The 15292-nt window shown below is 42.6% G+C and overlaps 1 long non-coding RNA gene across 1 annotated transcript in view; it reads left to right on the forward strand.

The window, feature by feature from the left end:
- Positions 1–15292, forward strand: part of LOC122432523 — a 32820-nt gene that overhangs the window by 8345 nt on the left and 9183 nt on the right. The window contains exon 2 of the long non-coding RNA XR_006266860.1: positions 285–340. This is a non-coding gene — a long non-coding RNA (uncharacterized LOC122432523). The remainder of the gene's footprint in view (positions 1–284; positions 341–15292) is intronic.

Here is a 15292-nt window from a genome sequence, read left to right on the forward strand (position 1 = left end):
TCAAAAACAGAGCCTTCTCTTTCTCAGGAAGATTCCCTATTCACACTGGCAAATCAAATCCTCTGAGAGATGTTCAAGTTAAAATCATAGACACAAATGTTTTAGCTTATATTGCATTTCCCCAAATGACTTGATCATAAAACTTTTTTCATATAGCAATCATTAATATCTAGGAATGTATACTTTGAGAAACAGTGGGCAGTAATATTCTTAAATCTCACCAAGTATGTTGGAGTTTACGTCATGCAGGAAAAAACTGACATATTTATTGTTCTTTATTTCAGGTTGACTTACCAGAAGAGACGCGCACGAAGAGCTTCATTGAATTACTGAAGATGAGGTAAGATTCAGGGTTGTGGGGCTTATGCAGTTTAGGGGAACCCATTAAGGAAAAGAATACAAAATGACCATGGAAACAACACTAAATTTCCTCCCAGCCTTGGAATAATCCCAGACAAGCGAGGCTTTCTGACTTTACACTTCATTCGCTTCATGGAAAACCCAACTCTGTTTAAATTATGGTTGGCTACATGAAATAAAATAGAAACTCAAATGAACAGTAGCATAAACAAGATAGGAATGTCTCTCTCTCTCTCATGCAATAGTCCAGGGATAGACACTCCAGGGGTGGTGGTGTGGCTGCATCGTGCAAGGTTCCTCTGTCTTCTTACTCCCGGTAGTCATTCCTGGGATGTTGTCTTTGGCACCAGGTCCCTGGTCAAGCAGCAGGATTGAGGAAGGGCTGGAAGAATGGGCTTGCGCTGGACTCAGGAAAGTGCTCTGCAAAGAGCATTTAGAGCTGCTCCTTCCATCCCATCGTCCAGAATTTAGTTACATGGCCTCCCATAGCTGCTGAGGACCCTGAGGAAGGAAGGCTCTATTCTAGGCGGTCAGGTATGTCAGCTCAATGTCAAGGGTTTTATTACTGTAGAAACAGAGGAAGATCAGTATTGGAGCAGCTAGCATTTTCGGTCTCTTTCTCTCTGACTCATTAACTTTTCCCTCCAGCTTTCTCGAGGTCTAATTGACCTCTCATTAAACTTTTAAGTCTACCAACTCAGAGCTTCATTAGCTAGCATTAATATCTTGTGAATGGAGGGACCGGTGTCTCTAAAACCATCAGACCAGTCTTGGAGGTGTGTTTAGAAAAATAAAAGGCTTTTTAGAAGAAAGTGAAATGAAAAGCTTCATGGGCTGCCGGGCGGCTGCCGGGCTTCCCGCATTCTCTGTAAGCAAAAGACACTTTCCATGTCCCATGAGGCCCCAAGAAGACATGACCGAGCAGGAGGTGAGGGCGGACCCGGCCCGGGTGCAGCTGCCAAGGCTGCCCCGCCCCGCACCCCCCGCCCCTTGGAATCCGCGAGAACCTGGGGTGGGGCTGGCGGGCAGAGAGGGAGCTGAGCTGACTCCGCTTGGCATCAAGAACCTTAACAGCTTTTTATATTTTTTCCGGGTGGAGGGAAGCAGGGGACGTAAATACTTTACTGAAGAAGGTTTTTTAAAAAAAAGAATCTGTACTTGGACTGTTGAGAAGAGAGAAAGGGAGTGGAGGATGGGCTGGGAAATATGAGTAGGTTGGTTTCTGACTCTTTGAGCTGTAGATTCGTATTAACAGCCCGATCTTTCTGCTCGCAAGCCTGTCAACACTTCAGCCGGCGCGGAAGGTTCCTGGGAACCGTCTTGGGCGTTTGTTTGGCAGCCGTGCCCAGGGCGAACTGGGTGCCCCTCCGAGCTGTTTGGCTTGGAACTGCTCTTTTAGGACTGCAGGGCTGGAACAAAGGGGCCCTGTTGGTTACTTCCAGATTCTGGAAGAACTCTGCTTTTAATGATGGTGTAGAGTTCATGGCATGTAAACTTCCCATACTCACAGGTTGGGTTTTTGGGTTTTTTTTTTTTCCTAATTTTATTTTTTTTCAAGCTGAGCTTAAGAGGCATATGCTTGAATCGATGGTCTGTCTACTCCACAAAGTTTAGCCACGGTTCCAGCGGGGCTGTGGCACAAGCCTGCCCTGGTAAAACAGAGAGACACAGGGTACAGATTGTAGAGAATCGTCATTACCTTCAATGATGAACAGCATTTCATCAATCTTTGTTCGTTTTGTGGAGTCTGTTCCGCGATCTTGATGAGTGTGCTGTAACAGCAAAATCAGATTAGCTCTAAAGAAAATAATTGTTAAAGAGGTGGAGGAAAAAAGGTTGGCAAAGCCTGAAGTTTTGGCAGGGGCTCAGCAAACGGTTAGGATAAAAGATTAATAGGTTCTAATTCTTTATTCAAACAAAGCTCTGTTTTTAAAAGAACATCTGATTGCAAAAATACAAACTTTGGTCATCTGATACTTTGAGTAAATGAATATATGTAGTGTTCTGCAGTACTAATTAGGTTATACGGTGCCCTTTTAAGGTAAGCAGCAATTAATGATTGAGTTTGATATGAACTGATGTACAACAATAGACAGCCAAGTCTATTTTGGTGCATTTAAGTCCATTCTGTTGATCACCTATGTTGTGTGTGTGCATCATGCGAGAGGCTGGAGTGAGGGTGGCAGGGATACAGAAATGGGAAGCTGTGAATTCCTTCCCACAGCAGGTGAATTACACAGTAGGAGGAGATAACTCAGGTCTACACATAAATATAATTTGACCATATCTTGTAATTGATGCTAAGGATGGCTACACCTGTAATGGTAGGCTTCCTTTTTGGAGACTGACTTACTGTCTGCCAGGCATTATGAATTTCAGTTCAGTTCAGTTCAGTTCAATCACTCTGTTGTGTCTGACTCTTTGCGACCCCATAGACTGCAGCATGCCAGGCTTCCCTGTCCATCACCAACTCCTGGAGCTTACTCAAACTCATGTCCATTGAATCAGTGATGCCATCCAGCCATCTTGTCTTCTGTCGTCTCCTTCTCCTCCTGCCTTCGATCTTTCCCAGCATCAGGGTCTTTTCCAATGAGTTAGTTCTTCACATCAGGTGGCCAAAGTATTGGAGTTTCAGCTTCAGCATCAGTCCCTCCAGTGAACACCCAGGACCGATCTCTTGTAGGATGGACTGGTTGGATCTCCTTGCAGTCCAAAGGACTCTCAAGAGTCTTCTCCAACACCACAGTTCAAAAGCATCAATTCTTCAGTGCTCAGCTTTCTTTATAGTCCAACTCTCACATCCACACATGACTACTGGAAAAACCACATGATATTAATCACTATGACATGGCAACTCCCTACATAAAATACTATGAGGAAATCTAGTAATGAAAAAAGATAAGTTGCTCAAGGTCAAAACTAAAAGCCTGGGGAGCCAGGTTTCAGACTCAAACTGCTAGGTCCTTGCTCTCTGCACGGTAAGACGCACATTGGGCACACCAATGAAGGCATGATTGTTTCTGGTTGGGGTGGTCAAAAGACTCATAGAGAAGTGTTATCCGAGCTGGGTCTTGAAGGATGTACAGTTATCCCTCAGTGCCTGGGAGAAATCGGTTCTAGGACGGACGCTCAAGTCCCTTATATAAAATGGTACAGTGTTTGCATATAATGAATGCACGCCCTCCCATATACTTTCAATCATCTCTACATTACTTATTGTTGTTGTTCAGTCGCTAAGTCGTGTCTGACTCTTTGTGACCCCATGAACTACAGCACTCCAGGCTTCTGCTCTGTTAATAGTTACCTGCACTAGGTAAATTTAAGTTTTGCCTTTTCAAACTTTCTGAAATTAAAAAAATAATATCTTCCATTCACAGCTGGTCAGATTTACAGATGCAGAACCCTCGGATATGGAGGCCCCACTGTGCAAGTTTATGACAGAGTGGTGGAAGGGAATAAAATAAAGATGTGGAGACAGAAAAGTACAGAGGCTGTTTAAGGAACTGAAAAGAAGTCTAATTTAGTGGCAGCTTACTGAGTCGCGGGAAATAAAATGGAAAGGTTGAAGCTGGGTTGGGGGTGTCAAGTGGAAGTCCAATGGTGACCATTCATGTATTGAATTGGGTCCAGGGCGAAAATCTCATCTCTATGGCCTGGTTTCCTTGGTGAGTAGAGTTCCACAGGAGTCCAACAAGAGAGTTCAACACTCACTTTCCACCTCTGTGTCTGTGCTTCCCTGTCAGGGACCCTCAGCTCGCTCTCCCGCTCCCCACCTCTGTCCAGGAGGAGAGCAGACACCGCCACTCTTCTGCCCCCCACCCCGGTCCTCCACTAGTCCCTACCCAGAGTAGAACCAGTGGTTTCCTGGTTGGTGAGAACATAAGCCTCCCACTGGCCACTTTTTAACTCTGGTCAGAATGTCGGTGTGTTAAAGGACAACCTCATCTGCGTCATTTCCTGTGTCCGCACGGTCAGCTCTGTGCTTCTAGCCAGGACCCTCATGGTGCTGCTGTCTTGCCTTAAGACCTTCTTCTATCTTGATGCATCTTGGCGGTAAGTGGACTCCTGCTCATCTTAGACTCAGGGGCCAAACAAAAAGAAGCCTTTCTTAGACTTCTTTGTGCTATGCTGTACTCAGTTGTGTCCGACTCTTTGTGACCCCGTGGACTGTAGCCCACCAGGCTTCTCTGTCCATGGGGATTCTCCAGGCAAGAATACTGGAGTGGGTTGCCATGCCCTCCTCCAGGGGATCTTCCCAACTCAGGGATTGAACCCAGGTCTCCTGCATCGGAGGTGAATTCTTTACCATCTGAGCCACCAGGAAAGCCCAAGGATACTGGAGTGAGGAGTAGCCTACCCCTTCTCCAGGCGAACTTCCTGACCCAGGAATTGAACCAGGGTCTCCTGCATTGCAGGTGGATTCTTTACCAGCTGAGCTGCCCAGGACTTAAACCCTATTCGCCAAATCTGCCTTGAGTTGGAATGATTGAGTCCTTGCCCAGCTATTAATAAATCAGCATCTTATTTTCCTGTTGGTTTATTCTCATCACCAGCCCCACGAAAGGCAGATACTTGTGAGGGGTAGTGGGGGGTTGGTGCGCCGGGAATTCATGGGGGTGGGGGGTGCAAAACTTTCTGGCTTCATAATTTTTTCAGTTCCATACCCCAAAGAAGGAAAATTTTCCAAAATTCAATTTCATGCTGCAAATACTTATTGGGCCTGTAGCACATGTAAGAAACTGTTTTCGATGTTGGGAACCAGCTGGGGCAAGGACAGGAGATAAAATAGCTTCCCTCACAGAAGTGCAGTACAAAATTGTGTTGATTTAGTTTACCATAGAAGTTTAATGGAAGAATTCACTTCTTCCAATTTACTGCAAACTCTACAAAATATCAAATGACAAATTGACTCATAAGAGCTCTCAGAAGTGAGAACTGGGTGTCTTCCAGGGGGTTACATAAGACAATACTGTTTATAAAAATGAGCTTCTTTTGTAGTTTTTTGTGATTCCAGAAGCTTCAGTTACCTTTCTCACTTCTAATAACGTTCAGAAGTCATGGAAAAATGCTACTCAACAAGGCTTTTTTAAGCAAAAGCAGGACAGTCCCCTAGTCTAGGATCCAGCTCTTTTCAAATTTCATCATAGATAACAGAAAACAAATGTTCAGAATAATTGTAAACAAACAAGTAAGAGATTTCCAGAAGCCTAAACTTTTAAAATTAGGTCTCAGAAAGTATTATTCCAATCGTGAGATTTATCCCCGTCTTACAATATCATCCTTAAAACCGTGTGACTGGAAAATTCTCTGCAATGTTCTTTTTCACTGTTCAATAGCATCTTTGCCTCCTCCTGGGCATATTGTGCTACCAGACAGAATATAAACTTCATTCTTTATTACAGGAAGTATCTATAAATGTCTACAGGAATATTCTTAATAGGTTTTGCTCGTTTTAATGCTTTTCTTGTGATAATTATGAGACATTGATTCTTTGCCAAGTAGCTCCAGTGTTCTGTGATTCTAGCCCAATTAATAGTTTCAAAGAGAAACTGAACCCCAGAGTTATGAGGGAGAATCAAACATGCAAAACAGTGAAAAATTGAGATGGAAAAGAGCAAAAGCAGATTTCCCTGCCACCTTTTGGAGAGTGGGCCCCAAAATACACCTTCCCCATTTCTTCCCCATCCTTGGCTCCTTTCAGAAGCCATATTCCCTATCAGATAAAATAAAAGCAAGCTAAACACTTAAGCGCAACTCCTATGACTTTTATACACGTGGATGGAGAGACACAATAGATACCTATTGAAAGGGTCTAAATGCCTGCCAGTGGAAGAGCATCAAGACATGTGAGTTTTCTAGGGTGTGCCCTTCACTGGCAGGGCTCATCGGAGACATGTTATCAGGCACTGTAGGAGAAACGTGGCCTTTTGTACCCGCCATCTTTCCCATCCCTGGAGCAAACATAAAAGGAACATGCTGCAGTTTTCCTGGGTATGAAAGACCCAAGAAAGACACTGTAGCATTTGCTTCTCACAGGAAAGAAAGGGGACAGTGAAATGAAAAGAGGCCCATCTGCTGTTGCCATCAGAAAACACCTGTGTTACAAAGGGTGTTCCTACACCATCAGGGTGAAAATTGCTGGTTAATTCCAACTATGCCTTTAGGGAGAAACTGGAAGGTAAGAATTAGGTTACTGTGCTCCCTGCTTCCTTCCAAGCTTCCACTGCCCCCAGTTCGTGTCTGTTCATGGGCATATAAGGGAACTGGCACCTCGACCTTTGCCCAGTGAGCCACAAGAAAAGATGTGTTCAGTGTTGTTTCCTAGAGCCATGATATCTTCTCAAGAAGGTTACACATCAGTGGTCACACCATCTTTAAAGACTGAATGGCGGCGTCCCTTGGTCCAGCTACACCCCTACACTAGCTGAGACGTTATTGTCTGCTGACTGCGAGGGAGCGGCTTGCTTGCTCAGCAATGAGTCAGCCATGCTTCTAGCTCTCTCTCAGCTGTATATTCAGGGCTTACACAAATGGCTTCTTGTATGCAACCCTAGTTCTTCAGTAGTTAGGCTTCTGTACGCTCTTAGTCCGTTCAAGCTACTCGAACAGAATCCCACAGTCCGGGCGGCTTACAAACAGCAGAAGGTCTTTTCTCACATTTCTGGAGCAGAAATCAAGGCACCAGTCACGGTTGTGTTCCACCAGCTTCCTAATTCACAGCTGGCACGTTCTCTCTGTACCCACAGATGGTGGAAGGAGTGAGGGAGCTCAGAGGAGTCTGTTATAAGAACACTAATCCGATTCATGAAGGCCACCCTCATGACCTAAGCACCTCCCAAGGGCTCCATTGTGTAACATCATTGCTGTGGGGTTGGGGGGGTGGTTAGGATTTCAGCATAGCAATTTGAGGGGGATGCAGACATTCAGACCGCACCATATACTGTCTTCTCAGAGACTTTATTTCTTGTCTTGTATGGTAGTAGTCTTCCTGGTGGCTGAATTGTTCCATTATTGACTTCATTTTCTCCCTGCTTGTAGCAGCCTTTGTCCTAGCCATGCCAGTTGCCCACCCATGTGGGCTTTTTAAGAATACCTGACCCACTCTCAGTTTGCCAGTTACCATGGGCTTTTATTTTGTGTATTGCCTGGTTTTCTCCTGAGGACTAACTCTTAGCTTTAAGAGTTCGTTTTCAGCTCACGTTGCTGGGTGCCATTTGTTCCTAAAACAGCTGAGCCTTGACCTTACTTGCTTGCTCAAAAATCTGGCTTTCTCTTGACACTGTGGCTTTGACTGGATACTCAGTCTTTTCTTTTTCCACTTTTGCTCATTTTACCACCATCTAAACTCTGGTTTGAGAAAACTAAATCTGACAGCTGAAAAGAGCACTTAAAAATTCATTAATTGGGTTCTCATTTACAACTGTGTTGTGTTTTTCTGCCTTTTCTAAAATTAATATTGCTTCTTGTGAATTCATGAATTTATTTGAATACTTTTGCTTTTGTTTGATTTTCATACATCTTACATTTTCAAGCAGTTAATATTTTTGCATAATGGTGCTGATAAAGCTTGATATCATCCCTAAACAAGTAAATTATTAACTTAAACCTGAGGTTTAGGTAGAATTCTGGTCCTTTCATTTGCTAATAGCCTATCATAAGAACATAGGGATTTGAATTGAGTCATGCCAGGGTCAATCCATTCCAGTGTTCAGCTATGAATAGCTACTTCAAGCAACATGCAATGGTGATTTGTAACTGTGCTACCTAACAAACTTTAAAAATAACTATATCCCAGAAGGATAATAGCAGTTTATAGCCCTTTTAGTCATAAATTTGCCCATGTCTTTTATGATTCTGTTTGTATTTCCTAAGAGAACCACTTCTGCTGTGGACATCAGTCAGCTCTCTTTGGCTGTATCAAATAGACATAGGTTCAGAAAGTGATGGAGGGGGGATAAATTTTATTATTCATGCTAATAAAATGTAATTATGGTTTGATCAAGAAAAATAACTGTAAAATATTTTATATGTTTGGTGCCTTTAGTGTGGAGTAGGGGAAAGAATAAATACCTCAAAGACAGATCCAAAGACATGTCCTTTCCTATCTTTATGACCTCTCTGAACCTGTTTATTTAATCTGCTAAGAAAAAGTTAACATTTATCTTTAAGGTCTGTTGTTAGAGTTAAATGAACTCAGTACTTAGTAAGAAGTTAATATATGAAAGTAATAATTAGTAGTAATACTAATTTGATATATCTCAATTGAAAATATTCTTTGAATTAAAAAAAATGAAGAAGGAGGGATACTAAAGAATTAGAATTATATTTGGTCTTGGCAACATATAGGCAGAACTGTCAAAAGGAACATGGTCTAAACCTGCACTGTCTAATACAACAGACGCTAGCCTCATGTAGTTATTTATACTTAAAAATTTAAATTAAATCTGTGGTTGTACTAGCCGCAGTTTAAATGCTCAGAAGCCAAATGTTGCCAGTGGCTACCATACTGAATAGAACAAATAGACAATATTTCCATCGTTGCAGAAAGCTCCATTGGGCGGTGCTGGTCTGGACCCAGAGATTCTCTGTAGGCTTCATTGCCCCATTAAAAGGCAACAGTCTGGAATTAGGCAGCCTCTCACGGCTCAGGGAACTGGCCAATGCCAGTGTCTAGTTCCCCTTCCCCTCTGTGTTAATGGGTCTCTGCTCCCTCATCCCATGGCACAAAGCACCAGGGCACATTTGTCTGTTCTTACAGCACCTAGCAGAGCCTGTCTTGTTTCAAGGTATCTATTCACTAAATTCAGCTCAGATATTAACCTTTGAGAGCATATAACCCTTCACAGGAATAACTTTAATAACTAGTTTTCACATTCAAAGTAATGACTGAAATACCTCTCAGTATAGAATTTCAGGAGGAGAATTAAAGATGCAGAATGTACCCTGTTCTCTTTAAAAAGCCATGGTATTTGGGTGGCTCCATGGTTTCCTCTGTCCATAGCTGGTTCTGTTCTGACTCCATTAACTGGATAGATTAAAACATGAAATATCTCTTGGAGGAATCAAATTTTGAGAGAAAAATATGGCAGTTATATTTATTGTTTGGGAAGTTTTTAAAAAGTGTTTTCTGCTCCTGTTATAGGCCATGTGATTCTAATAAGGCCCAACTGTTAGTGAGTTTGAAGTGGTTAAACAGTTAAACTGAAGTTCTGCTCCCAGGTGGAGCTCTTAATGATTTGAAAGTGTCAGGATGTTAATTGACTTAGAACAATAGAGGGGTCATATATGCTCAGATCTGATCCAGAAATTACTTCTTCCTTCTTGAAATCGCTGTTTTCAATGTTTTCATTGCCCTAATAAGGCAGAATACAGAAGGTGTTTCCGGAGAGAGAGGGTGCGAGGTCACATGATGAAGAGAGACGACATTTCCACTATGTGGCAAGTATTCCACAGGGATCCTTGGAGAATTGCAATCCTTTAAATATAGCTGGTGGAGACCATACCTAAAACTAGTACTTTGAACAGTCATAATACAAGAGACTATTTTCTGCTTTAATACGTAAGAGTGACAAACTCAGAACAAAACTCCCTGGGTCTAGACTCAACAGAAGATACATAAAAAGATCAGTAGAACCTGGAGGCTCAATGTAAGATGAGAATTCTGACTAAACTAGAACAGAAACAATGCTCCCAGTCACATTGAAAGAAGTCAACAACTCAACACTTGTCAGGAAGAAAGGATAGATATGAAGTGGTATTAGAATTCTCACCATGTATTATAATTTGCTCAGTTAAGTTATTAAACTCTAATTAAGTGTATATAGTTCATGATGTATAGTGTGAACTCATCTTTTTCAATTAATTACTTGATTTTTTTAAAAATCTTGGTTAAAATTCATTTCCTATTCATAAATAGATGAATAGATATCTTATTCGTCATTTCTATTCATAGACAGCATTGACCTGAATCGAACAGACTGCTAAATATTTCTTAAGTAAACATGGATTTCAGTTCAGTTGCTCAGTCATGTCCAAGTCTTTGCAACCCCATGGACTGCAGCTTGCCAGACTTCTCTGTCCATCACCAACTCCTGGAGCTTGCTCAAATTCATGTCCATTGAGTTGGTGATGGGTTTAGGAAACTATAAACAAGGTGAACAGACAACCCTTAGAATGGGAGGAAATAATGCAAATGAAACAACTGAAACAAGATTTATTTCCAAAATATACAAGCAGTTCATGCAACTCAATACCATAAAAACAAACAACTCAATCAAAAAGTGGGCAGAAGACCTAAACAGACATTTCTCTGTAGAAGACATACAGATGGCTAGTAAACACATGAAAAGATGCTCAACATCGCTTGTTATTAGAGACATGCACATCAAAACTGCAATGAGATATCACCTTACACCCATCAGAACTGTTTTTGTTGTTGTTCCATTGATCAGTCATGTCCGACTCTTTGTGACCCCATGGTCAGAATGCGTGTATGCATGCTTAGTTGCTTCAGTTGTGTCTGACTCTTTGCAACCCCATGGACTGTAGCCTGCCAGGCTCCTCTGTCCATGGGATTTCCCAGGCAAGAATACTGGTGTGGGTTGCCATTTAAGAATGGCCATCAAAAAATCTACAAATGATCAGTGCTGGAGAGGGTGAGGAGAAAAGGGTACCCTGTTGCACTGTTGGTGGAAATGTAAATTGATACAGCCACTATTTAGGACAACATGGAGATTCCTTAAAAACCTAGGAATAAAACTAACCATATGACTCAACAGTCTCACTCCTGGGCATATGCCCTGAGGAAACCATAATTGAAAAAGACAGGTACCCAATGTTCACTGCAGCACTATTTATAATAGCTAGATCATGGAAGCAACCTAGATGTCCATCGACAGATGAATGGATAAAGAAGCTGCATATATACAATGAAATATTACTCAGGCATAAAAGGGAATGCATTTGAGTCAGTTTTAATGAGGTGAATGAACCTAGAGTCTATTATACAGAGTGAAGTAAGTCAGAAAGAGAAAAACAATATCATATATTAACACACATGTATGGAGTCTAGAAAGATGGTACTGATGAACCTATTTGCAGGGCAGCAAAGGCGCTTCCCTGGTGGCTCAGAGGTTAAAATGTCTGCCTGCAATGCAGGAGACCTGGGTTCAATCCCTGGGTTGGGAAGATCCCCTGGAGAAGGAAATGGCACCCCACTCCAGTATTCTTGCCTGGAGAATCCCATGGACGGAGGAGCCTGGTGGGCTACAGTCCACGGTATTGCAAAGAGTCAGACACGACTGAGCGACTTCACTTTCACTTTCACTTTCTAATGGAGATGCAGACATAGAAAACAGACTTGTGGACATGGAGGAGGGGAAGAGAGGGTGGGATGAATGGAGAAAGTAGCATGGAAGCATATACACTACCATATGTAAAATAAATAGTGGGAGTTTGCCATATAACTCAGGGAACTCAAACTGGTGCTCTATGACAACCTGGAGGGGTGGGATGGGGTGGGAAGTGGGAGAGAGATCCAAGAGGGAGGGGACATAGGTATACCTATGGCTGATTCATGTTGATGTAGGGCAGAAACTAGCACAATTTTGTAAAGCAATTATCCTTCAATTAAATAAGAAATATATAATTGGAAAATAAATGATGGGTTTATTTGGGATCAGTAGAGAATTATAACTCAGGGTCTGTAATCACTTGTTGAGCCACAGGCAAGTCCTCACTCAGCAAGGGAAGAGTACTTATATAAAGGTGGAAAGGAAATTGGGGGAAACTACAGTAAACAAAGAGTCCATGGCTCTTCATTGGCTGAGTCCTTGCCAGGAAAGAACGTTGGTCTCTGCTGCCATCACAGGGCCTGAGAGCTCCCCATTCTGGTCTCCAGATTTTATTTAATTGAGATTTTTGTTTACTAATATTTTACAATAGCTATTTTGCTTGGCTCGACTGTCAGTTGATACTTGGGTTTGAGATTGTGTACTCTACCTTGCAATGTGAGAAAAAGGGTGCCCCACCTAATATATCTTAACAGGACTTGTTTCTGCTCAGCCAGCCGACACAAGTCACGTGTTAGAGAAAAGACAAGGTTGTCACACAACACTCCCAGAGACTCTGGTCAACCAAAAGGGATCTCTGATCTATCTCTGCTTCTGATTTCCTCTTTGTCTTTGGCAGAGTCAGTCAACTTTTAGCTGCCTAACTCCCACAACTCTTAAACTGCGTGTATGCATGCTCAGTCATGTCCAGCTCTTTGGAACCCACCAGGCTTCTCTGTTCATGGAATGTTTCCAGTCAAGAATACTGGAGTGCATTGCCGTTTCCTATTCCAGGAGAACTTACTGACCCAGGGATCAAAGCCGTGTCTCCTAAGTCTCCTGCATTGGCAGGCTAACTCTTTGCTACTGCACCACCTGGGAAACCCCGCACTTGAAGTAACAGACCTCCAGTTCCTGAGCCACTTGCCAGGACTGTTTGCCTTCCACACTGGAGTTACGTCCTACCAAAGTCCAGATGAGTATCAATAGCTTGTTTCTGAAATGTCTTCAATTATTGTGTACTTTTCTACGAAAGATTGAAAAAGTAGCATGAATCATCCCAAAACGTTCTCCATTCCCCTTCCCCATCCAGGCTAAGCACACTTGAACAAATACAGTATGAGCTTGCCCTGTGTTGGCAAGGATGTTTTAAAATGTGTGTATGTGTGTGTTTACCCATGTGGTTTAAAAATAACCTAAGTGAACTAAGTAAAGTAAGCTTATGCCATGCTTACCAGGAATATTAGGAAGCAGAGGCCCTTCAATATCTGAATTAGCTCTGGCACTGTTTCAGGAAAAAACTGGCTCACATCTCTTGCATAAGTCTTATGTAAGAGATTAGATGTGGTGCCTGAACTATCCCACTTCCCTGCAGCATGGAAAAAAGAAAAGTATGCTGTGTCGTTGTTCCTTGCTAGCTCTCTCAATGTTAAGGGATCCTTTACTTATAGAAGTAAAGCATATCAGTTACTAAGGGGAAAAAAAAAATAATGAGAAAAAAAGCTTAGTTTTTCTAGTGTCTGTTGCACAAACATATGTAGAAGTAAACGGAAGAGGGAAGAGGGGGAAAGCTGAGGTACAGGCAGTAAGTAGTTCAGAACTTGGGTAGGTATTTAAATTGGTTCTTGTATAAACAGTAACAAGAATAACAGTTTTACGGTTAAACTTGAAACTCCAAAGCCACATTCCATACATAGCTTATTCCATATCACTGAAGAAATAATTAGATTTTCCCACAACTCATAAAATAGCTCCTCAGAATTTAGAGTTCACAGTTCATTACCATAATCATTATATTCTGGAAAGAATTTAGAGCAAATCTGATCTCCAGATATTTTGACCAAAATAGGAATGAAGGACAGACATGACTTGGATAGCCTCCCCTGTTCTGTAAGTGTTGTCACACCCAAGGCCACGTACCCAATGCACAGGGACGCTAAACAAGCCAAAACATCAGAGCTTGGGGCAGAAAAAGGTTTATTGCAGAGCCCAGCAAGGAGAATGGGGAGCTTGTGCTCGAAAGACCCAGGCAGACTCCTGGATGATTTTCAGGGGAGATTTTTTAAAGGCAGCATTTGGGCTGAAGGAGGTATGACTTCCTTCAGATTGGTTGCTGGTGAGGTAACAGGGCGGTGTTCCAGGAATCTCCTGCTCAGCCCCAAGTTGCCATCCTCCACCTGGGTGGGGCCCTTGGTTCCTGTAGAACAACTGGAAGATATGCATCAGATGGTTGTATATATCCCTGGAGAAGAAACTCGAACTCTGTCTTCATGCTGCGCTGTGGTTTCCTGACTGCTTTTCCTTTGTTTCTGCACCCCCCACCTTCCCTATTTAGTAATGGCTCAGATCTGCCCTCTGGAACTCAAGGAAAGTCTAGAAGGCTGAAGGCTTTTTCCTACACACCAGAAACAGGGGGCACAGAAAAGCTTTTTTTCCCTGGGAGGGCCCCACAGGGTGATGCTCTGTTTCATAAGTTTCTGCTTGGTTCTCATTTCTGCCATATAGATTTTTCTCTTTGAAGCTGTGTGGTGGACAGAAAAGAGCTTAAAATGTCAAGTCAGGCCAACTAGCTCAAGTACAAATATACCAGCATCATCACTTGCTGCGGGACCAAGAAAATTTGCTTAATCACTTTGAGCTTACTTTTTCCATGCAAAAGGAGAATTACTATTATCTACCCTGTAGGGTTGTTATCAGAATTTAGATTAAACCAACCAACTTGTGTTGAATGCTTTTGTGATACTGTGTTTAATAATAAGAAATCTGTAGTTAGTCTTCTGACTCTATCCCTGGCACAGTTCCTAAAACCATTGGAATTTCCTGAGTGATAAGAGTGAGAAAGGTGTTTTTTGTTATTCATTTTTTGTTCACCACCCAGAGTTTATGTTAGTGAAGTGACTTTTGGAAAGCCCCTAGGGATGAATGCTATTCACTAGAGGAACCAACTGGTTACTGAAAAGGTAGGAACTTCCAGCCCCACCCCCTGACCTCCAGGGAGTGGAGAGGGGCTGGGGGATGAATCTTCCGTTTATGTGTGTGTATGTGTGCTAGTTACTTAGTCATATCTGACTCTTTGTAGCCTCGTGGACTGTAACCTGCCAGGCTCCTCTGTCTATGGAATTTTCCAGGCAAGAATACTGGAGTGGGTAGCCATTCTCAGGATCGAACCTGGGTCTCTTGCATTGTTCAGTTCAGTTCAGCCACTCAGTCGTGTCTGACTCTTTGTGACCCCATGAACCACAGCACACAAGGCTTCACTGTCCATCACCAACTCCCAGAGTTTACCCAAACCCATGTCCATTGTGTCGGCGTTGCCATCCAACCATCTCATCCTCTGTTGTCCCCTTCTCCTCCTGCCCTCAATCTTTCCCAGCATCAGGGTC

The sequence above is a fragment of the Cervus canadensis genome, chromosome 31 (assembly GCF_019320065.1).
Source record: "Cervus canadensis isolate Bull #8, Minnesota chromosome 31, ASM1932006v1, whole genome shotgun sequence".
Lineage (NCBI taxonomy): Eukaryota > Metazoa > Chordata > Mammalia > Artiodactyla > Cervidae > Cervus > Cervus canadensis.